Raw genomic sequence first — 13698 nt, forward strand, 5'->3', positions numbered from 1 at the left:
AGTTCATTCAGGTCAAAGCTATGGAAAAGTGCCGTTTGACTCTCTGCTAAGTTTGGCCTTGCCCTGCGGGTGGCAATTAGTTCTCTGGCAGCATTCCAAGGGAGATAAGATGAGTGTTTGTAAACACTCCCCTGCAAGACTGTTTGATAAGCCTTTTGACTGGGAATGACAATAATTCACAGCCGTCTGAATTAAAGAGGTTCGCTGGGACTAAGTTTGTGCTGTATACTGCCTGAGATGGAGCTCCCCAGGCAACTGCACCTACAGAAAGGCTGATGTTACCAGCAAGGAGAGCCCAGCATGGAGGCCCTGTCAGCATAGCTCTCTCTCTCTTATGAGCTATCTCACTACCTGATCTTCCTCCCTTGTCCTCTCCTCACTCCTCAACTCAGCTTACTCTTCAGCTCGCTTGTCCTACCCCTGGCCACAGCCCATGCATGTTCTGGCATGTTCTAACCTAGGTCTAGGACAACTTGTCGTGGCTCACTTACCATAGTCATCTCGCCCCAGACGACTTGCCCCAACCACTCTCCCAGTCAGTTCAATATGGGACAGCTTGATGCAGCCAACTCACCATGAAAAAATTCAACATGGTATGATTCAACGTGAGATAAGTGGACTGCTATCCACCACTCTTTCTTCGACATTATTTTTACATTTTGTCATTCAAATTTCATTTTGTCTCTCCTTCCACATCCTTTCTTTAATGATTTTATTCTACCATTTTTTCAGTATTATTGAAAAAATTACTAAAAGTTTTTATTAAAATTTTACAAAAAGCTAATACAAGCTAATAAAAAGAAAAAAAGAAAAAGAAAAAAGTACAGAAAGAAAGAAGGAAAAGATGCTTTTGATTTTCTTTGCAGCAAATATAATTAGATAATTATCTCTTATTCTATTATTACTAAAGAAAGCTCGCTCACTTCTATTATCCAGGTTTTTTTCTAATCATCAAAATTACAAATCATACAGTAGGAGCATCTTTCCCAGTCTTTAAGGGGTTTCCAGTCAGCTATAAATATAACTATTATTTTCTCTCTAAACAAAGAAATTCATTTAGCCATTTCTGCAAGTTCCATCACTTCACCAAACATTCCTTCACTGGTGGTATTATGGTATTTATTTTATTTTTCTTTTAGCAATTTCATTAAGGTTATAAAGATATAAAATATAAATGAAAATAGGAAAATGCAGGTAAGAGAAGAGAAAGAAGTTTAGGGTAAAGAGGAAAAAAGAAAAGCATTGACTTTCAATTTTTTTTACCATAATAGAACAAGAAAGTAACATTACTGTCTCAACTTTTTATTTTTACATGATATGTATTAGCCATTTCTATAACAACTGACTTATCTAATGAGCAAAACTCAAAGTCAGGGTTCCATTTTTTTCCCATCTCAAGCAGAAAATACAGAAGCGGTTTCCAAGTAGAAACAAAGTTGGATGTATTCTTTTCTTCGATTAAAATAATCAATTTGCCCATCTCTGATAATTGCTTTAGTTTTTCCAACCATTCATCCATTGTGTAATGACTTTTAGCCCATTTTATCACATATTATTTTATTTATTCTTCTTCTGTCTCACATCTCAACATTCTAGCAATAACATGCTCATCAATAGTACATAGTTCTATTTCAAACTCAATTTTGTTTTTTTCAAAGTCTTTTATCCACATTCAACTTTTTTTGTTAATCATACATAAGGAAACCATTGACAAGAGTATCCTTTTTTTACAGGTAGCCCTCGTCTTACAACCACATTTGAGCCCAAAATTTCTGATGCTAAATTAGTAACATGCTTGTTAAATTAATCTGGCTTCCCAATTGACTTTCCTTGTAAGAAGGTCTCAAAAAGTGATGATATGACCCTGGGACATTACAACTGTTATAAATATGAGTCAGTTGCCAAGCGTCCGAATTTTGATCATGTGACTATGGGAATGCAGCAATGGTCATAAGTGTGAAAAATTATCATAAATCTCTTTTTTTCAGTGCTGTTGTAACTTTGAACAGTCACTAAATGAACTATTGTAAGTCGAGGACTACCTGTTTCAAGTTTTCTCTCAATTAATAGCAAGGGAAATTTTTGTAAATGTGTAATTTTGTTCTGAGTATAGCAGTTTATTTCCCTAATATGCAATGTTCCTCAGTGGAGGGGGCGGGGAAATATGACTTTGTTATAGTTAGTGGTACCAATTGAATGTCCAAAGTCTGAAGTTCAAACTTCCTGCTCCCCGATAAGTATAGTCTGCTGGGTAGTCACCTCAAGTGGAACCATTCAGGATACAAAGGTCCAAACATACAGTCATCTGTCTTACACACAATCCTGCCCAATTTGCCTTAGTGTCTTTAAATTGTCTGGGATGCAGGGATTCTCCTGGTACATTCTCATCATAATGGATCTTAAATTGATTAAATCAGCGGTCACCAACTGGTGGTCCGTGGACCACTGGTGGTCCGCAAGAAAATTTTGGTGGTCCGCAGAAAAATTATTTGCATTTTTTACATTGCATTAAATCAGGGGTCCTCAAAGTATGGCCCCTGGTACAGATATGTGCAATGAAGAGTTTGCTGCAGAGGCTCCCCCTTCTGGGTCTTTTTCTGTGGGTCGGAGGGGGGCAGAAATTCCAACTTGGTGTCTGCTTCAGCCTCCTGGTGTGGGGCTTTGGGCAAAGGCTGGAGGGAAGTGCCGTCGGTGGCAAAGAGCTGGAGGGCCTTGTTCCAGTGGGACTGCCTCATGGCCTGGAACTGACTGACCCTCTCAGCCCGCTGAGCCTCCAGACACTGGTACCTGGCCTTGCACTCCCACAGGTCTTTCCTCTGCTTGGAAAGCCTATGCTCGTAGTCCTCAGCAAGGTGCTTCTGCTGAGCCTCCTTCTCAGTCAGATCCAATTTGAACTGAGCCAGCTGTTTTGCCAACTCTTTCTCGTGATAGCTGCTTAGCTCCAGCAACTGCTTCCTGTTGGGGCCCTAAGGAGCCCGGATGGGCAGGAGAGGAGTGGCAAGTAGAGGCTGGCAAGGCGCCCCTCGATATGTGTGACATCGAGTTGGCCACGCCCACCCAGTCACATGACCATCTTGCCACGCCGACCAAGCCATTCATTAGGCAGATCATATTAGTGGTCCACGGGATTTAAAATTATGAATTTAGTGGTCCCTGGGGTCCGAAAGGTTGGTGACCCCTGGATTAAATAATGCTTGATCATTTGGGCCCATCCTAGTGTTTAAGTCCCCCCCAATAATTATTGCTGCTGTAGGATATTTATCTAAGCAGCCCAGGATAAAATCTTTTATGTCGTCCCAAATCTTGTTGATCAAATTATTCTTATTGAGTAGGGGAATGTAGATATTAAAAAGCTCCACCTGTTTAAATAAGAGTAAGGTAGTCACAACCCATGGCTGCAAAAATGGCAGTAATACACATTTAAATTGCAAGGATGTATTCACTAATGTCACAATACCCCCTTTAGCTCTTCCCCCCCCCCGCACACACCTTATTTGGGACAGCTGGGATAGAGTTAACCCAATAACCAACTAACTGTATCTCTGCGGAGGTCCAGGCTGAAAAGTGTTACCATCAATGGTAGAAAAAAATCAATGCAAAGAGCAATAGGAAAACACTTCAGTAGATGGTACTAGAATAACATCTCACAAAAGTATTGACTTTCCTTGGAAATGAAAAAGAATGAGTGGGAACAAAGAAATGAAGAACTCATAATAAACTATACTAGTGACTTGTTTGCCAGAATACCATACCGTTTTCCTTTTGTCTGTCACACCCAACTATCTATTTAGTTTATCATTGATAGATCCCCATTTCTATTGTCAGCATGAATGACTGTCCCTTTATGGTCATCAGCCTATTATTTTCCCATTGGAAAAACAGTGGACTTGCCAAATAAGTCATATTTCCAATATAAGAGTAAATTATTTGTGACTGTTTTACTTACTTTTGAATGGATGGATTTGTAGCTACCTAAAAAAAATAGTTTGGCATTTTTTTCCAGCATGAGGAGACCATTCCAAAATGAGAGAATAGAATAGAACAGAACAGAACAGAATAGAATAGAATAGAATAGAATAGAATAGAATAGAATAGAATAGAATAGAATTCAATTCAATTCAATTCAATTCAATTCAATTCAATTTTCATTTCATTTCATTTCATTTTATTAAATTTGTATACCGCCCTACTCCCGAAGGACTCAGGGTGGTGAACAGCCATAAAATAAAACATATAAATACAAAATTTAAAATAGAGATAAAACAAATTAAATAAATTTGGCTGAACCATTTTAAAACCCCAATTTAAAACCAAATTTAAAAATTCCCATTTAAAAAGAGGAAAAGTTTAGGTCAGGCCAGCTTGATGGAATTCAATTCTTTATTGGCCAAGTGTGATTGGACACACAAGGAATTTGTCTTGGTGCATACGTTCTTGGAGTACATAAAAGAAAAGATACATTCATCAAGAATCGTAAGGTACAACACTTAATGATAGTCAAAAGGAAACAGTCAATATAAATCTTAAGGATACCAGCAACAAGGTTACAGTCATACAGTCATAAGTGGGAGGAAACGGGTGATAAGAATGATGAGAAGATTAATAATAATGCAGACTTAGTAACTAGTTTGACAATGTTGAGGGAATAGTTTGTTTAGCAGAGTGATGGCATTTGGGAAAAAACTGTTCTTGTGTCTAGTTGTACTGGTGTGCAGTGCTCTGTAGCGTCATTTTGAGGGTAGGCATTGAAACAGTTTAGGTTCAGGATGCGAAGGGTCTGTAAATATTTTTACAGCCCTCTTTTTGACTCGTGCAGTATACAGGTCCTCAATGGAAGGCAGGTTGATAGCAATTGTTTTTTCTACAGTTCTAATTATCCTCTGAAGTCTGTATCTGTCTTGTTGGGTTGCGGAAATAAACCAGATAGTTATAGAAGTGCAAATGTTGATGACATAATATGCATTTTTCCTTTGGAAAACAGCAGAACATGTCCACAACATGACTTTGCACTAAACTGTATCTAATCTATTTCTGTACTATATTGTCACCAGTGAAAATTGGTCTTGTTCTTCAGTTCCCTTCATTTTCTAAGTGAAAGGGGAAAAGAACAGATAAGCTTCAATTTAATTTGTTCTGGCAATTACTGGAAAGTTCCCACTGTGAGGGAAGCCACTGCTTACTGATGTGGAAGGACGCTCACCATACAAGACCCAAACAAAAGGAGAAGCTGCTTTTCTACAAGTGAATTCAAGCATGTGTTGACATATTGGCTAAGGAAACAGTCCATATGAACCCTAATAGGAAAGAAAGAGAAGGAAGAGGGAGAAGAAGAAGGGTAAAAGTTATCAAGAAAGAACTAATATTGAGGACATGAGCGCAAAATGTGAACTGGTGAGAAGGGAATTCATTTTGTGTACTTACTTCTCTTGTTTATTTCAGTTCTTATATATTTGATTTATCGCTTTCTCCGTTATTCTGGGTTACTGTAGAATACAGCTAGTCACTTTAGGCTGAAAAATCCTGATGACCATTACATGGAAGGAGTGAGTTAGAGTTTTCTATATGTCTCTGGAGTCATTGGCTTAGTTTTTTCATCCCAGATACGATAGCAAAAGTAAGTTTGGGGGGCAAGAGTGAACGGAAGAAAAGAGAGCTTTGAGGCAACATACAGTACGGGTTGACTTTTTTTCAGCAAATCAAGATTTTCACACTAATTCTACCTTTTTAAAATATGTAAGGATAATATATTTAAAATATGCTTTTTAAAATAAAACTCTGGCAAAAACCCTTGAAACAGCCTGAAGGTGATGCTGAGTGTGATTATGAAGAAAGAAACAAGTTGTTTAATGAAGTGCTGAAAGAGCAGATCTTGTGAGATTGGCATTTGTGCACATTTACAAAAATGTAACGGTGAAATATTTTATTTTATTTTTTTGTTTTTTCTTCCTGTTTAGCTTCTAAGCTCCTAGCAAAATGGTGGGCGCAACTTTTATCAGTGAGATCCTTTTAATAAATTCTTAATGTGTTCTGCTTCTGCCCGAATTTGCCTTACTTCTTCTCCCCCTCAAGGTTGACAATTGTTCTAGCCATACAGCATCCCAAAATAGTTGTTAGGAAGATATGTCAAAACTGGGTTCATGACATATAAGAAACAGGCTCCAACTGTGCTAATAACATACATTTCAAAAGAGAAGCAGTGATGTGAACTGAAAACTAACAAACAGAATCTACCTCGCTGGGAAACAATCACCGCCTCCAAAAGCTGGCAACATGACGAGGGAAACTTCAATCACGCATTTTGTTCAGAATATTAAGGATTGCAATCTTACAGTAAATCATTCTTTTTCTAAAGAGGAAGTGGTGGTATTTTATGAAAACCCGACAGTACTTTACATGATTGTTAATGTAACTTCCCTCTTCCTATAAAGAAAGGCATTTCCAAAGGGAGAGAATCTACTAGTTATCTACTACTCATTGAGCAAAGAAGAAGAATCAAACACATATAACTTCTGACAAGGCAGAAGAGAACAAGGAACAATACGGAGGTTTTTTCCCCCAAATTGCTAGTGGAAATAAAGCCTATCCTGCTTTTGTCTATGCTTCTGAATTTAAAGCTCCATTTTCGCTGGCAGAGAGTTGAGGCTGTTGCAGCCAAAAACAGAGCTCGGAAACTAAGGAGAAATTTCCTGACGGTTAGAACAATTAATCAGTGGAACAACTTGCCTCCAGAAGTTGTGAATGCTCTAAAATTGGAAGTTTTTAAGAAGATATTGGATAACCATTTGTCTGAAATGATGTAGGGTTTCTTGCCTGAGCAGGGGGTTGGACTAGAAGACCTCCAAGGTCCTTTCCAACTCTGTTATTCTATTCTATTCTAAAGTCCAAATATACGAAACCAGCCCCTTCATTACTATTAATGAGAAGTTTCTCAAGGAGTATTATTTGATATTTTGGAAGGGGAAATCAGTGCAACGCCTGCATGTGGATTGCTGTCTTGTGAACACCTGGCGTATTTGTTTCAGATTTCAACTGAACTGTACTTAGAAATAATATTATCCATAAACAAGTTAAGGACCTGTCTTTCAAATACTACAGAAGGTAGTAGAGAATTCTTGCATGTATAGATTGTCAGAGCAGGAACAGGTAAAGTCCCTGTCTTGAAACTGTCTCTCCTTTACAATTGTCTGATGAAAAAGATTTGTGCCTCCATCATACTTGGTTGTCCTCTAAGTGAGCAATTTTGTGTCTTTCCAACTACAGAGCTGTTTTCATTTTTTACTTTTGTGTTTACTCTTTCTTTCCCATCATGATCCAAAGAGTATACGGTAATTTAATCGTAACTGCAAGCGTGAATGTTTTTGGGACAGCCTGTTTCCATATTGTTCAGATTGGTGTTGGGGAGCCGTTATCTCTATGTATGCATTATTCATTTACAATCAACTTGGCATAATAAAACAGTATTCAATTGTTCTCATTGTTCACTCAAGTGGCTTGTGTGCCATCCGCGTCCTTCTCATGAATGGCAGCTTGTATAGGCCATTGTAGCCATTCAGTATTTAATGCTTCATTGGAAAATAACTCAAAGTCATCAGATTAAAAATTCTCCTGTAGGTATAAGATGATTCTTCCTGCCTGAAAGTCGATGGTTCTTAATTTACAAATAAATTCTTTTTTTATTTTCCCCTCCTTTGGGTTAAAGGTACCGTGTGATGGTAAAAAGAGAGAATTGCTGAAGTTCCTGCCTGACAAGCTGTCGAATGAATATCTACTTATAACCGTAGCAACATCAATAAGTGACAGGAGCATAGAAGGAAGGGCAGCACAATAAATCCGTAAAATAAAACAAGCAAAAAGAGCAAAAAGGTATGGTACAAAGCTATTTTTTTCCCCATAATACTATGTGCTCTAAATCTTTTTCTGTTTCAGAAGATAGCTTTCTTAAATGGCGTATATACTAACTTTTTATATAAGATCTAAGAGAAACAGTTGGAATTGTTCTCTTTATTTTTATATATAAGTGGTAATTTTCATGCAGGCTGATCAAGCAAACATGCAGAGGAGTATACCTTTAAATAGTTGAATAGCTTGAAGGGTACAAAATAAATGGGGTATATGAAAGAGTATTTCCAAATTTGTACTTGTCTCAAAGGAAAATGAGCATTTGGATAGGAAATTGAAGTGCTTTATTATATGACTGTCATTTAGCAACTGATTGTATCTTTAAAGCTTAGAAAAATATATTTCAAAAGTCATAGTATATTTACTTTTGTACTGAGTTGTAAAATAGCATAGATATTTATGCTTGAGGAGATAAATGTAGATTATCAAAATACCCTAATTCTTAACTGAAATGATTGCATTATTTCTTACTTTGAGCTATGGAATTTAAATATGTGAATTAATTTAAATCAGTTTCTCAGATCTACCAGATGTCACTGTAGGTGACTTCCACCTTGCAGACAGAGTAATTTAAAGTAAAGTAAAGAGAAAGGATTTATTGGCTGTTTGCTGCAAGCTTAATTAGTGCATTATACTACTAGGTTATAAAGAATCAGATTAGCTATCCCTACACAACGATGGACTGGACTCAAGGGGATGCAGATCCCAAAATAAACTTATTAAGTTAGCCAAAACTAGTCACTGTTTTTATGTCACCATTTTTTCTAGTAACATGAAAACATGCTATTTGAGGGAAGTTATAAATATGTTTCATAACTGCATAGTAAATAAATTTAGCAACCCAACCTTTTTTTTTTAAGAGGAACTCCTACTGCAAAATCCTTGTAAAATAGAAGAGTGAAGTTAGTCTAACTGTAAGGAAGTTGAACTGTGACCATCTCAGTAGAAAAAGTTAGAAAGATATCATAACATTAGAAACCTAACTACCAAATGTCCAGGCCACCATCAATGGAGGACACTGAACTATGATCCTACTTAATGAACAGGAGTAATCTATATATATAAACGCGAAAACCACTCATGCTGTAATCAGTGGTGGGATTCAATTTTTTTAACAACCGGTTCTGTGGGCGTGGCTTAGTTGGTGATGTGGCTTGGTGGTCATGTGACTGGGTGGGCGTGGCTAGCTGGTCATGTGACCGGGTGGGTGTGGCTAGCTGCATAGGGACTACTCAGAGGGCTGAAAAAAGTCATTTCTGACTGGTCCTCGCACTTTTGACCGGTCCTTGCACTTATGACCACCCTCACATTTATGCCCGTTGCAGCATTCTTAACAACCATGTCACTCATTTCACAACTGCTTCTCTTCATCATGGTGACAAGATAGGGCAAAAACGTAAAATGTGAGGACAGTCGTAAGTTTGAGGACTGTTCAAAAGTGCGAAGACCAGTCAAAAATAACTTTTTCGTCCCTCTGAGTCCATATGCACAAAAGGACTACCCAGAGGGCTGAAAAAAGTGATTTCTGATAGGTCCTCACACTTTTGACCGGTCTTCGCACTTATGACTGGTCATCATTTATGCCCATTGTAGCATTCTTAACAACCATGTCACTCATTTCACAACTGCTTCTCTTCACCATGGTGATAAGATAGGGCAAAAACGTAAAATGTGAGGATAGTCGTAAGTTCGAGAACTGGTCAAAAGTGCGAGGACCAGTCAAAAATAACTTTTTCAGCCCTCTGAGTAGTCCATATGCATAAAAGGATACAGCAATAGAGAGGGATGAAGGAAGGGAAGGGAAATTAGAGTAGGAGTGAGGGTAAGAGAGGGAGGAAGAGAGGAGGAGAAGAAGAAAGGAATAGGAAGTAGGGAGGAGAAGAAGGGGGAAGAGAAAGTAAGAAGGAAAGAAAAGAGAGAGGTGGTAGGTTTGAGGAGAAAGATTGCTGTACAATAAAAAAGATGAAAGGGAAGAAAGCCAACCCCAAACAAATATAAAGATATTAAGATAAAGAATGAATTGTTAAACTTTAAAGAATATAAGAGAACAAATATGAATAAATAGCAATAATTAGAAACACACATACAAACATACAATGTATTTTCTTTGAACAGAGTATTTGGTGGGTTCACAAATTTAAACAGTGTTTAGTCATTTCATTAAATTTACAATTTCTATATTTCCTGTTTGCTGTATTTATTCCTCATCTATTTTTTTAAAAAAACAATATTACCCTTCATCCTCATCTCTAATCTTAATCAAATTCAATTTTTCCCTTCTATTCTATATTATACCCCTTCCCATTGTCTTCTATTTTTATATCCATCCTCACATTGGTTAATTATGTAATATTACAGTTGTTTAATATAAATTCAACATTTTAATATAAATCAATTAGTTATATAACTATCTTTTTTGTATATTAATCAATATGAACATGAATAATTTTATCCAATTATTTCCATGCAATCCAATTTCTTACAAATCAATTAATTATATTTACCAATAATAAAAAACCAAATAATTTCCCCCATATATTCCTCCAAACCACAATTTAACCATTTCTGCTTTCAACACAATATACAATTAATAGTATCTCAATTATTACAATTCCCTAGTTAAATAGAACTTTTTTTCTTTTGTGTTTTAAAATCTTGAACTCTCCTCTTTTGCCCTAAATTTCCCATTGTTTGCAGTTTTGCTCCTACCTTTTTTGGTGAGGAAAAAGAAAAAGAAATATCTCTCTGCCTCATTTTGTCACGTTGCAGCAAAGACCCTGCTTTACTTTCAGTTTTGCTTTTTCAGCATAGTTAGGGGGGAAAAAAATCTGCTCCAGCACCCTTTGCAGATAGCAACAGAGCCCTGGCAAAACAGCTGAGAGCAAATCAGCTGAGAGTCAGGAGGCCGATCTAATCAACTTGTGCTAATTAACCAATGCTGAAGCTGAAGGGGCTGTTTTTTCTTGCTGTTTGCTTGCAAGGAGGTAAGTGCTGCCAGGCACAGGCCAAAGGGTGGGGGCCACCCTCCTTGCTATTTAGCTCCTCCTGCCACCCCCCTTGCCTCTTACCGCCCCCTAAAGCATTCCACCGCCCCCCGCCAGTGGGCGGTACCGCCCACTTTGGCAACTACTGGCTTAACTACTTAACCATCAGTTCTACCAAAGTAGAATCCCACCACTGGGTCTACCCATTTATTTTTGCAAGGGTAGGTCTACTCATTTGTTTTCTTTTAATACTGATCAGCTGTAGGACGGCCCTTTGAAGTCCCGTGGCAGCTGTGAGGCCAATAAAATTATAAAAAAACACTGAACCGTTTGTTAAATTGCTGGCTCGCCCACCCCTCGCCCAGTGGTGCGGAGGGGCGGGGCAAGGGGCAGGACGAGTCAGCAATTTAACAAATGGTTCGGCTGAACCCCGGCAGAATCCTACCACTGGCTGTAATCACGAAATCTGCAGAACCGTAAAGCCTACAAACTTGAAATTTGCCACATATGTTCCTCTTGGCTTCTAGGTGCTCACTAAGAAAGGATTTTTCGAAATGACCATCAGAGGATAGGATAGGGGAGGCTCCTGTGGGGCAAGGCTGAGGGAGAGAAGGGGATAAAATAGGGGAGGCTTCTGTGGAGCAAGCCTGAGGGAGAGAAGGGGATAGGATAGGAGACATTTCTGTGGGGCAAGCCTGAGGGAGAGAAGGGGATAGGATAGGAGATGTTTCTGTGGGGCAAGCCTGAGAGAGAGAAGGGGGATAGGGTAGGATAGGGTTCTGTGGAGCAAAGCTCAGGGAGAGAAGGGGAGAGGAGAGGCTGATCGTAACTACTCATTAATTTTAGAGCTTTAAGTGTCGATTTATCAAATCCGATCACATAGTTTCATAGCGAAGCACGGGTATCCAGCTAGTAGTCAAAATGAACCAGGGAAGGAAATACCTGCAAAATAATGATTTCTGTCTGGAAAACTAAATGTATAAACTAATCAGTTTATACATTTAATTACGCAAATAATCCAAATTATTGTTGTTTACCTTAATGTCTCAGACAATGTCATAAAGAACATATATTGGCCTTGGCTTGATCTTCTGTCAATATTCTAATATAAGGGAGGAACATAAGAAAAGATAGTGTGATTCTTGGTTTGTTTCTCTTGACCAACAATACCATGAGGCATGAATTTTTGAAAAAGGAGCATCCAATTCACTTTTTCCAGAATACAGATTTTATATACATACATCTCTAGCTGACATTTTAGGATTCTAAGACTAGACAAGGATTCTAGACATCTTAGAATATTGACTTATCTCATCTTCTGCCCAGATATATTAACTTTGATCAGCTGCTGTCTGTGGCACAAAATGTGGCTACTGTATTAGAAAAATATGGATATTTATCAAGCAAAAAAGAAAAATATGAATTCATCTCTTCCTGGATTTTTACCCCCCAAAAAATAATTACAATTGAAATAATGATAATAATGACAACTTCCCTATAAAAGGAACAATATGGAAATATAATGTCTATCTCTACTTCTTCAGTGTCCTGTCAATAGGCAGGCTGAGTAAAAGCATGTTTTGATATCTGACTAATAGTAGGCTGGAAGATAAAGCATTAAACAGTCCCATGCTTTAGGCAAATAAATGATTGAGGTAACCCTCTTCCAATTTTTCTTGGACAGTTGAGTTTGTGGCCTTTTCAAAAACAGAATTACATATCAACTATGGTCCTTTTACCATTGTCATAATCCAGAGTATATAGGAGAAGACCTATACAGTAAGTCTAAACTTTTGAATATAGGCCCTTTTCCATCTAGATTCTTAATCAGCCATCAGAGGAACAGGCTTAACACAACTGAAATAAATAGCAAATTAAACCAAGAGTTAAATATTTATATCTAGGCTCACACCGCATTTGAAACTAAAGCCAACCTCCAAGCATAAGCTTGCATTTGGTATGCATAGTGAATGGAACGATATTCTTTTAAGTTCAGACTAAACTGTTTCTAATGGTCTGTAATCCTTATGAGTGCATAAATAGACTATTATGGTTAATGAGCAATCTCTAAAACGCATTACATAATGAAATTAATAATTAGCTGATTAAGTAAGCATGTCAATCAAACCGCTGCAATCCCATACAGTATATTATATTACAAAACTTGGCTATGCTTAAAGAAATAAAATCACTTGAGTATGAAAGTAATGTTGGTAGTCCTTCCTTACCAACAGTAATTGGGATAAGGAAATCCATTGCTAAGCAATGCAATCTTAAAGCACAATGTTATGTGTCCACAGCAATTTATAGCAGCATTTCTTGTCATTGTTAGGCAAATCCTGTATAGTCACAGTGTTCCATAGTCGTGGTTATCACCATTTATGATCACCTTTTGGCTTCCCTATTGATTCTGCTTGTGAGAAGCTGAAGTCGCAAATGGTGATCACATCACCACGGAGATTCTGCAATGTTGGAACTGTGAGCTGGTTGCTAAGCAATCACATAACCATGGGGACTTTGCAATGGCCACAACTGTGAGGACCCTTCATAAGTTCACCTCATTCAGTGGCATTGCAATTTGGAACAGTCACTGAACTTAAGTGAGGAGTACTCATTTATAAATAAAACTGGTCAAAATAACATGGAAACTTGTGAGTGAATATTTGGGCTCCATCTAACAACTGAGACACTACCATCAGCTCAAAACTTTTAATTGAAGCTAATCTGAAAGAATCTTAAAAATAGCAGCAACAATTTTCTTTTTAACAAGGTGTTTAACGTGCTCCTTTCAGAAACTAGTATAGAGTCACTAGAA

General features: G+C 37.7%; 1 protein-coding gene across 2 annotated transcripts in view; it reads left to right on the top strand.

Moving 5' to 3' along the window:
• Positions 1-13698, top strand: part of CDH20 (cadherin 20) — a 191845-nt gene that overhangs the window by 93160 nt on the left and 84987 nt on the right. For both annotated transcript variants that reach the window (XM_034432966.3, XM_034432970.3), the window contains exon 2: positions 7700-7863. The gene's annotated coding sequence lies outside the window, so the exon portion shown is untranslated. The remainder of the gene's footprint in view (positions 1-7699; positions 7864-13698) is intronic.

This window comes from Pantherophis guttatus, chromosome 3 (genome assembly GCF_059756535.1).
Source record: "Pantherophis guttatus breed Tessera chromosome 3, ASM5975653v1, whole genome shotgun sequence".
NCBI classification, from domain to species: Eukaryota; Metazoa; Chordata; class Lepidosauria; order Squamata; family Colubridae; genus Pantherophis; species Pantherophis guttatus.